At 42.8% G+C, this 11,020-nt stretch overlaps 1 long non-coding RNA gene across 1 annotated transcript in view; it reads right to left on the bottom strand.

The window, feature by feature from the left end:
• Positions 1–1,272: 1,272 nt before the first annotated feature.
• Positions 1,273–11,020, bottom strand: part of LOC120405031 — a 28,207-nt gene continuing 18,459 nt past the window's right edge. The window contains exon 4 of the long non-coding RNA XR_005598330.1: positions 1,273–1,400. This is a non-coding gene — a long non-coding RNA (uncharacterized LOC120405031). The remainder of the gene's footprint in view (positions 1,401–11,020) is intronic.

Below are 11,020 nucleotides of genomic sequence, written 5' to 3'. Positions count from 1 at the left end.
GATGGCAGGAGAGAGATCACTTGATCATTGCCTGTTAGGTTCACTCCCTCAGGGGCACCTGGCATTGGTCACTGTCGGTAGACAGATACTGGGCTAGATGGACCTTTGGTCTGACCCGGTACGGCCTTTCTTATGTTCTTATGTTCTAAAACACAACATTTCCACAGCTGGCACGTTCCAGCAGCCAAAGTGCTTGCGGCTCGTACAGATAATTATTTGATGGAATTCATATTCTATGTTTGATATTTCATTCCCCTCAGGCATCCTTTAAAAACGTTCAGTTTGTGTTTCAGGTCTGTTAGGGTGCTGGCATTGGCAGTCACAGAGGTGACGTTCTCTCACAGACCAAATACACCACTGATCACTGCAGGAACCGGGGACATGCTTTCTGGCTCACCATTCTTACTACACTCTGACAATGGTTACGCAGGGGAATTCACATGACCTAAGGAGGAGAGGCATGTCATTTTCACAGAGGTTACACCACAAGCATTACTCACCATGTAAGAGCACACCTTATGCATCCTGAGATGTCCAGAGTCAGAAAAAATTGCTAAGTGAGTCAAAAAGAGTTTAAATCCAAGAGGAAGGGAGGAAAGATAGTGCCATAAAGAAGCGAGCTAGGATCGTGAATTGAATTTTTGAGAAAATTCAAGATATAGCTTCTAAAGCACTGGCTGAATTAATTGCTATCACTGTTGAGCAAATGACTTTTCAATAATATTGACAGGTGCATGGTCCCTGATTCTCTGACCATTTATCCTGCTCCACAAAACCCATTCCTGGCTGCAGAGTGAAGAAGGGCCAGAGTTGCTTTAAAAAGCAGATTAAATAGAGCCTTAAGACAGAGCAAACCCCTGACTAGACTCACAGAGTGTAGGGCCCCGATTCTCAGGGACTGTCCCTCCACTAGGGGTCTGGATGGAGTGGGCGTGGGATGAAGGTCCCCATAGGCCTTGGTAAGCAAAGAATACCCACAGCACAATGAACCTCAGTTGTGCCCATGACCGGCCCCTATGTCAGAGGCTGGGCGCAGGACCTGCAGAGACCTCTGATGCCATCTCTGCCCCAGCTACTAGTGCCTCTGCACAGGGGCATTCACAGGTCGCATTTCCACCCAGTTTAGGCCACATTACACTGCTCTGGCACCATGCAGAGCCATGCTGTAACTAAGCACCAGGCCCACCGGCGTTTGCCACAGGGATGAGATGGATGGAGAAACCACAGTGTTGGGAGATACATATTTTTATTTGATGTTTTGCTTTTAAAAGTCCATTGTTACATCAAAGTTTCCACAAACTCTCTGGTGCTCTATGAGCGGCTTTGTCAGCAAAAGCACTGAGCCAGATCCTCAGTGTGGCAGGGCTGCTTTGAGTCCCACTGGCAAAGGTATTCAGGTGCTGAAAGATACAGAGAGGCACCCAGTGGGATTTCCAAAAGTGCCAAGAAGCCTAGACTGCTCCAGCCACACTCCCTACCAGTCTCTGGTCTGTCTAAGAACGTAAGCTCTTAAGAATGGGTCAGACCAAACGTCCATCTAGCCCAGTCTCCTATCTTCTGACAGTGGCCAGTGACAGGTGCTTCCAAGGGAATGAACAGAACAGAGCAATTTATTGAGTGATCCATCTTGTCATCCACTCCCAGCTTCTGGCAGTCAGCAGTTTAGGGACACCCAGACCATGGGATTGTGTCCCTGAACATCTTGACTAATAGCCATTCATGGATCTATCCTGCATTAACTTTTTCCATTCTTTTCTGAACCCAGTTATACTTCTGGCCTGAACAGCACCCCCTTGGCGACAAGTTCCACAGGTTGATTGTGCATTGTGTGAAGAAGCTCTTCCTTTGGTTTGTTTTAAACCTGCTGCCCATTAATGTCATCGGGTGACCCCTACTTCTTGAGTTATCACTTCCCTGTTCACTTTCTCCAGACCAGTCATGATTTTATAGACCTCTGTCATATCACACTTAGTTGTCTCCTTTCTAAGATCAACAGACCAAGTGTTTTTTTTAATTTCTCCTCATATGGCAGCTGTTCCATACCCCTTATCATTTTTGTTGCCCTCCTCTGTATTTTATCTAATACTAATACATCTTTTTTTGAGATAGGGAGACCAGAACTGCACACAGTATTCAAGATGTGGGCATACCATGGATTTATATAGAGACAGCATGATAGTTTCTGTTTTATTATCTAGCCCTTTCCTAATGGTTCCTAACATTCTGATCACTTTTTTGACTGTGCTGCACATTGAGCAGATGTTTTCAGAGAACTATTCATGATAAGTCCAAGATCTCTTTCTTGAGTGGTAAGAGATAATTTGGACCCCATCATTTTTTATGTATAGCTGGGATTATGTTTTCCAATGTGCATTATTTTGCACCTATCACCATTATATTTCATCTGGCATTTTATTGCCCATTCACCCATTTTGTGAGATCCCTTTGTAACTCTCCGCAGTCAGCTTCGGATGTAACTATCCCGAGTAACTTTGTATCATCTGCAAACTTTGCCACTTCTCTTTTTACACTCTTTTCCAGATCAGTTATGAATATGGTTCCAGTATAGATCCTTGAGCAATCCTGCTATTTACCTCTCTCCACTATGAAAACTGAACATTTATTCCTATCCTTTGTTTCCTATCTTTTAACCAGTTACGGATCCATGACAGGATCTTCCCTCTTATCCCATGACAGTTTACTATGCTTAAGAGCTTTTGGTGAGGGATCTTGTCAACGGCTTTCTGAAAATCTAAGTACACTATGTCCACTGGATACATCTTGTCCACACGCTTGTTGACCCAAAGAATTCTAATACATGACCTCCCTTTATCAAAGCCAGGTTGACTCTTCCCCCAATGTATTGAGTTAATCTGTGTCTGATAATTCTATTCTTTACCATAATTTCAAACCATTTCCCTACTGAAGTTAGGCTTACCAGCTTGTCACAGTCAGAATCGCCTCTGGAGCCTTTTAAAAAAAATAAAATGTAGTTACGTTAGCTATCCTCCAGTCATCTGGAATAGAGGCTGATTTAAGTGATCGGTTACATACCACAGTTATTAGTTCTGCAATTTCATGTGTGAGGTCCCTCAGAACTCTTGAGTGATACCATCTGGTCCTGCTCCAGGGGCTGCAGCCTGAACCCAGACATCTACAGTGCAATTTTATAGCCCTTCAGCCTGAGCCTCGTGGGCCTGAGTCAGCTGACATGGTGTTTTATTGCAGCATAGACATATCTTGAGAGGCCCCAGTCACGATGGGGACCCAAGATGCTACATGTACACAGCCAGATACCGCCCCTGCCCTGAAGATTTTGCAATACAAGTAGAAGAGTCTGGTGACAGTACCGTTCAATTCATACATTTTTTTCCAAAACCTCCTATATTGACACCTTCGTCTGGGACATTTCTGCAGATCTGTCATCTAAAAACAATGGCCCATGTGTGGGGATCTCCCCCACATCCTCTGTGGTGCAAACCGATGCAAAGAATTTATCTGGTTTCTCCACAATGGCTTTTTCTTCCTTGAGTGACCCTTTAGCACCTGGATTATCTAGCAGCCCCACTGATTGTTTGGCAAACTTTCACCTTCTGATGTGTTCTTTTGTAAAATGCTGTTAGTTTTTGTGGATTTTGCTACTTGATCTTCACATTCTTTTTGGCCTGTGTAATTATACTTCTTCACTTGACTTGTCAGAGTGTATGACCCTTCATATTTTCCTCCCTAGGATTTGACTTACAGGTTTTAAAGGATGTCTTTTTGCCTCTAATTTCCTCTTTTACTCTGTTGTTTAGTCATGGTGACATTTTTTGGTCCTCTTGCTTTTTTTTTTATATGGAGTATACATTTAATCTGAGCCTTTCTATGATGGTGTTTTTAAATAGCTTCCACGCAGCTTGCAGACATTTCACTCTTAACATAAGAACATAAGAACATAAGAAAGGCCGTACCGGGTCAGACCAAAGGTCCATCTAGCCCAGTATCTGTCTACCGACAGTGGCCAATGCCAGGTGCCCCTGAGGGAGTGAACCTAACAGGCAATGATCAAGTGATCTCTCTCCTGCCATCCATCTCCATCCTCTGCTGGCTAATAGCCATTTATGGACTTAGCCACCATGAATTTATCCAGTCCCCTTTAAACATTGTTATAGTCCTAGCCTTCACAACCTCCTCAGGTAAGGAGTTCCACAGTTTTGACTGTGCGCCATGAAGAAGAACTTCCTTTATTTGTTTTAAACCTGCTGCCTATTAATTTCATTTGGTGACCCCTAGTTCTTGTATTATGGGAATAAGTAAATAACTTTTCCTTATCCACTTTCTCAACATCACTCATGATTTTATATACCTCTATCATGTCCCCCCTTAGTCTCCTCTTTTCCAAACTGAAGAGTCCTAGCCTCTTTAATCTTTCCTCATATGGGACCCTCTCTAAACCCCTAATCATTTTAGTTGCTCTTTTCTGAACCTTTTCTAGTGCTAGAATATCTTTTTGAGGTGAGGAGACACATCTGTACACAGTATTAGAGATGGGCGTACCATGGATTTATATATATATAATATAATATATTCATTCTCTTTCTCTCTATTTTTTTTTTTATATTCTAACATCCTGTTTTTTTTTTTTTTTGCTTGCACTGCACTGCACTCTTCAGAGACAGAGAAACTATCACGATAACTTTTTTTCTTTTTCCTTTCTAGCTAATATAGCATCATGCATGTTGTATGTATAGTTTTTTTTTTTTTTTTTGTTTTTTTTTTTTTTTTTTACATTTATCCACATTAAATTTCATTTAATTTAATACTCTTGCGACTATTCCTTTTAATTTCCATTTAATTAGGCTTCTCATTTCTGTGTAATTCCCCTTTCTGAAATCAAATACTACTGTGGCAGATTTCTTTGGTATTCTGCCCCCACCCCCCAAAAAGGAAGTTACATTTGATTACTTTAGAGAACCGTAGGGTTAGAAGGGACCGCAAGGGTCATCTAATCTAACCACCGGCCAAGATGCAGGATTTGTGGGGGCTAAACCATCCAAGATACATGGCAATCATAGAATTATAGAATATCAGGGTTGAAAGGTACCTCAGAAGGTCATCTAGCCCAACCCCCTGCTCAAAGCAGGACCAACCCCACCTAAATCATCCCAGCCAGGGCTTTGTCAAGCCTGACCTTAAAAACCTCTAAGGAAGGAGATTCCACCACCTGCCTGGGCAACCCAGTCCAATGCTTCACCACTCTCCTAGTGAAAACGTTTTTCCTAATATCCAACCTAAACCTCCTCCACTGCAACTTGAGACCATTACTCCTTGTTCACCACTGAGAACAGTCTAGATCCATCCTCTTTGGAACCCCCTTTGAGGTAGTTGAAAGCAGCTATCAAATCCTCCCTCATTCTTCTCTTCTGCAGACTAAATAAGCACAGTTCCCTCAGCCTCTCCTCATAAGTCATGCTCCAGCCCCCTAATCATTTTTGTTGCCCTCCACTGGACTTTCTCCAGTTTGTCCACATCTTTTTTGTAGTGTGGGGCCCAAAACTGGACACAGTACTCCAGATGAGGCTTCACCAATGTCGAGTAGAGGGGAATGATCACATCCCTCAATCTGCTGGCAATGCCCCTACTTATGCAGCCCAAAATGCCGTTAGCCTTCTTGGCAACAAGGGCACACCGTTGACTCATATCCAGCTTCTCATCCACTGTAACCCCTAGGTCCTTTTCTGCAGAACTGCTGCCTAGCCACCCTATCCAGCCTCCTTTTTAAAACCTCCAGGGATGAAGCTTCCACAACCTCCCTAGGCGTCTGTTACATTGTCCTACTGTGCTTACAGTTAGGAAGTTTTCCTGAGATTTAATCTAAATCTGCTATGCGGTAGTTTCAACCCACTGCCTCTTGTCCTGCCTCTGTGACAAAAAGGAATATTTTTTCTCCATCTTTTCTTATGGCAGCCTTTCAAATATCTGAAGTCCGCTACTATATCCCCCCGTAATCTCTTCCTTTCCCCCCATACCTATTCTTTTGGAAAAAGTGATATCCCTCGTTGCCAGTACTCCAATCATGGGAGTTGTCCCACCAAGTATCTGTGATGCCAATTAAGTCATAATTATTGTTGCTTTTACTGACAGATTCTGCTATATTCACCTCTTGGATCAGATCCACTTAGGACTAAATCAAGAACTACCTCTCCTTTTGTGGGTTCCTGGACTAGCTGCTCCAAGAAGCAGTCATTAATGGTGATTAGAAATGTTATATCAGCATCCTCTCCTGAGGGGACATTCTCAGTCAATGTTGAGCTAGTTGAAAACCCCCGTTATTATTGGGTTTTCTGTTTTTGTAGCCTCTCTAATATTCCTGAACATTTCATAATAACCATCACAATCCTGCTCAGGGTGGTCAGAGCTATATTCCTACCATTAGTATAACACTAGTGTAACAGTGTAACGCTGTTGCAAAAACAGCAAACATCATTCTGGGATGTATTAGCAGGAGTATGGTAAGCAAGACACAAGAAGTAATACTTCTGCTCTACTCCGCACTGATTGGGCCTCAACTGGAGTATTGTGTCCAGTTCTGGGCATCACATTTCAAGAATCATAGAATCATAGAATCTCAGGGTTGGAAGGGACCTCAGGAGGTCATCTAGTCCAACCCCCAAGATGTGGACAAATTGGAGAAAGTCCATAGCAGAGCAACAAAAATTATTAAAGGTCTAGAATACATGACCTATGAAGGAAGATTGACAAAATTGAGTTTTCAAGTACATAAAACATTGTTACAGAGAGGAGGGAGAAAAATTGTTCTTCTTAACCTCTGAGGACAGGACAAGAAACAATGGGCTTAAATAGCAGCAAGAGAGGTTTAGGTTGGACATTAGGAAAAACTTCCTAACTGTCAGGGTGGTTAAGCACTGGAATAAATTACCCAGGGAGGTGGTAGAATCTCCATCATTGGGGATTTTTAAGAGCAGGTTAGACAAACACCTATCAGGGATGGTCTAGATAATACTTAGCCCTGCCTTGAGTGCAGGGGACTGGACTAGATGACCTCTCGAGGTCTCTTCCAGTTCTGTGATTATATTTGTAATATTCAAGTATGGAATTTCAATCCATAGAGAGTCTATGGTACAGTTTGATTCATTTAAGATTTTTACTAGATTTGACTCTATGCTTTCTGTCACATACAGTGCCACTCCCCCATCAGCACAACCTATTCTGTCATTCCTTTATATTCTGTACCCTACGATTACCATATCCCACTGATTATCATCGTTCCACCAAGTTTCTGTGATGATTATTATATCAATATCTTCCTTTAATAGCAGACACTCAAGTTCACCCATCTTTGTATTTAGACTTCTAGCATTTGTACACAAGCACTTATAAAATTTGTCAATATTTAGTTCTCTGCCTTCATACATAAAAGCACATTCTGCAGCATTCTGAATAACCCACAAATTGCAGGCTGTCGTCTGCTTCTAAAACACAAAAAGCCCCCACTGATGCAGAAATACCCAGCCAACACCCATCCATGAATATTCGATAGTGTGTATTCAAAATGTTGACAGATTTTTGGATACTTCACTCTGGGTTCCATTTTGGGGGGAGGTGTTTAGTGTTATTTTTCAAATTAAGAATATGCTTGTCTGTTAATTTAGGGCCTGATCCCAATTTCATTGGAGTCAGAAAGGCAGAACCACATTTCAAAGAAGCAGATGGGTTATTTAGCGACCATTCTTATCATTTAATTGTTTCTTTGATTTAACTGGCAGGGAGATGAGAGATGGCTGAGCAACATGATCACTCTGCAATGAATGAGCCATATACTAGACAAACAACAGAACTCTCCAGGTCCATTTACCCAGCTGCCAACTTGGGGAAATCAAAGGAGAGATTGTGCTAAGGGAGGATGAGGTAAATCAATTCAGCAAAGTGATGCTATCGCTAAACATGGGATTGTTTGAATGCTTGTAGGTAGCTTTGGAAGCTAAATATATTTGCTATTGCTGCAAACTATGGATGATGCTGTGTTTTTTTCAGTCACTATATGAGAGGTCTATTCAAACACAATGTTTCTCAGAGCATAGCTGATCCTTTAAATCTCTGGCTGGCTACTGCAGAATGTCTCTTCCAGAAGATGCATTTCATAGAATCACAGAAGATTAGGGTTGGAAGAGACCTCAGGAGGTCATCTAGTCCAACCCCCTGCTCAAAGCAGGACCAATCACCAACTAAATCATCCCAGCCAGGGCTTTGTCAAGCCTGATCTTAAAAACCTCTAAGGAAGGAGATTCACCACCTCCCTATGTAACCCATTCCAGTGCTTCACCACCCTCCTAGTGAAATAGTGTTTCCTAATATCCAACCTAGACCTCCCCAACTGCAACTTGAGACCACTTCTTCTTGTTCTTTCATCTGCCACCACTGAGAACAGTCTAGATCCAGCCTCATTGGAACCCCCCTTCAGGTAGTTGAAGGCTGCTATCAAATCCCCCCTCATTCTTCTCTTCTGCAGACTAAACAAGGCCAGTTCCCTCAGCCTCTCCTCATAAGTCATGTGCTCCAGCCCCCTAATCCTTTTTGTGCCCTCTGCTGGACTCTCTCCAATTTGTCCACATCTCTTCTGTAGTGGGGGCCCCAAAACTGGACACAATAGTCCAGATTTGGCCTCACCAGTGCTGAATAGAGGGGAATAATCACTTCCCTCGATCTGCTGGCAATGTTCCTACTAATGCAGCCTGATATGCTGTTAGCCTTCTTGGCAACAGGGGCACACTGTTGACTCATATCCAGCTTCTTGTCCACTGTAATCCCCAGGTCCTTTTCTGCAGAACTGCTGCTGAGTCAGTCAGTCCCCAGCCTGTAGCAGTGCACAGGATTCTTCCTTCCTAAATGCAGGATTTTGCACTTGTTCTTGTTGACCCTCATCAGATTTCTTTTGGCCCAACCCTCCAATTTGTCTAGGTCATTCTGGACCCTATCTCTACCCCCAAGGATATCTACCTCTCCGCCCAGCTTAGTGTCGTCCGCAAATGTGCTGAGGGTGCAATTAACCCCGTCAAGCAGATCATTAATAAAGATGTTGAACAAAAATGGCCCCAGGACTGACCCCTGGGACACTGAATGATACTGGCTGCCAACTAGATATCGAGCTGTTGATCACTACCCATTGAGTCTGACAATCTAGCCAGCTTTCTATCCACCTTATAGTCCATTCATCCAATCCATACTTTTTTAACTTGCTGGCAAGAATACTGTGGGAGACCATATCAAAAGCTTTGCTAAAGTCAAGAAATATATATATTTTTTAAATGGAGATATCCTATCTCCTAGAACTGGAAGGGACCTTGAAAGGTCATTGAGTCCAGCCCCCTATCTTCACTAGCAGGACCAAGTACTGATTTTTTCTCCAGATCCCTATGTGGCCCCCCCTCAAGGATTGAGCTCACAACCCTGGGTTTAGCAGGCCAGTGCTTAAACCGCTGAGCTATCCCTCCCCTGCTCTCATCTCATCCACAGACCCAATTATCTCATCATAGAAGGCAAACAGGTTGGTCAGGCATGACTTGCCCTTGGTGAATCCATGCTGACTGTTCCTGATCACTTTCCTCTCCTCTAAGTGCTTCAAAATGGATTCCTTGAGGATCTGTACAGTGATTTTTCTGGCAACTGAGGTGAGGCTGACCGGTCTGTAGTTCCCCAGGTTCTCCTTCCCTTTTTAAAAGATGGGCACTATATGTGTCTTGTTCCAGTCGTCTGGGACCTCTCCCAGTCCCCATGAGTTTTCAAAGATAATGGCCAATGGCTCTGCAATCACATTAGCCAATTCCCTCAGCAGCGTTGGATGCATTAGATGGACTTGTGCATGTCCAGCTTTTCCCAATAGTCCTTAACCTGTTCTTTCACCACTGAGGGCTGCTCACCTCCTCCCTATGCTGTGTTGCCCAGTGCAGCAGTCTGGGAGTGGACCTTGTCTGTGAAGACCAAGGCAAAAAAAAGCATTGAGTACTTCAACTGTTTCCACATCATCTGTCACTAGGTTGTCTCCCCCACTTATTAAATGTCCCACATTTTCCCTGACCACCTTCTTGTTGCTAACACACCTGAAGAAACCCTTCTTGTTACCCTTCACATCATTGCTAGCTGAAACTCTGTGCTCTGGCCTTCCTGATTACACCCCTGCATGCTCGAGCAATATTTCTAGGAATGTCTACAAAAGGTGCCCACAGAACAGACTCCTCATGGTTGATCAGATCTTTGGTTCATCTAGTCCAGAATCCAGCCTTCACCAGTGGCCAAAATTGATATTTCAGAGAAAATTACACCACCTGACCGACAATGACCTTTTTAAATAGACTCATTCCTTCCTGACCTAATCAGCCTGTATCCACCTGCCTAATCTTAACATTAAATTCACTGCCCCATCTTAACATACATAACTAAAAGGATTTGATATGTTAGGTATGCTCCCAGGCATCAGGTAATCCCTTCCTATCTAATATCTCTGGCATTTTGGTATCATATAAATAAATGAAATTTTGAGCTCTCAGCAAGCATCTATTTTAATTGTATAGATTTTTATTTTACTTAGAACTTGGATAACTTTTGTCCTTGCTTGAATTATCCGGACTGTTGTACATGTCAGTGAAAAGCATGCAGGAGCTGTTCAGTGGTGCAGAATTGCATAACTCAACACAACAAACATATCTATATTAAATACGTAATACATGGAGGGGGGGCAAATGCATAATTTAGCACCCAGTTTGCTTGCACAGCTTCTTACTGAAAAAACGTACAGAGTATTTGAGATTCCTGCTGCCAAGAAATTAACGACACATTTTCCTACTCCATTTCTTCAGCTAAAGGCTTCTGTTCTAGATTGCACTGCTGAAGTCTGGTGGATTTAATAGTCAAAAGGAAGGCAGGGCAGGTAATATACGGGTGAAGGTAATAGTATTCATATGATTTAGGATAATCATTTAAGAAATGGAGAATAAACAGTGAAGCATAGAGCCTGCAATTC

This window comes from Mauremys reevesii, linkage group 4 (assembly GCF_016161935.1).
Source record: "Mauremys reevesii isolate NIE-2019 linkage group 4, ASM1616193v1, whole genome shotgun sequence".
NCBI lineage: Eukaryota > Metazoa > Chordata > Testudines > Geoemydidae > Mauremys > Mauremys reevesii.
Note: the sequence above shows the minus strand (reverse complement) of the source record. Positions and strands in the feature narration are given on the sequence as shown.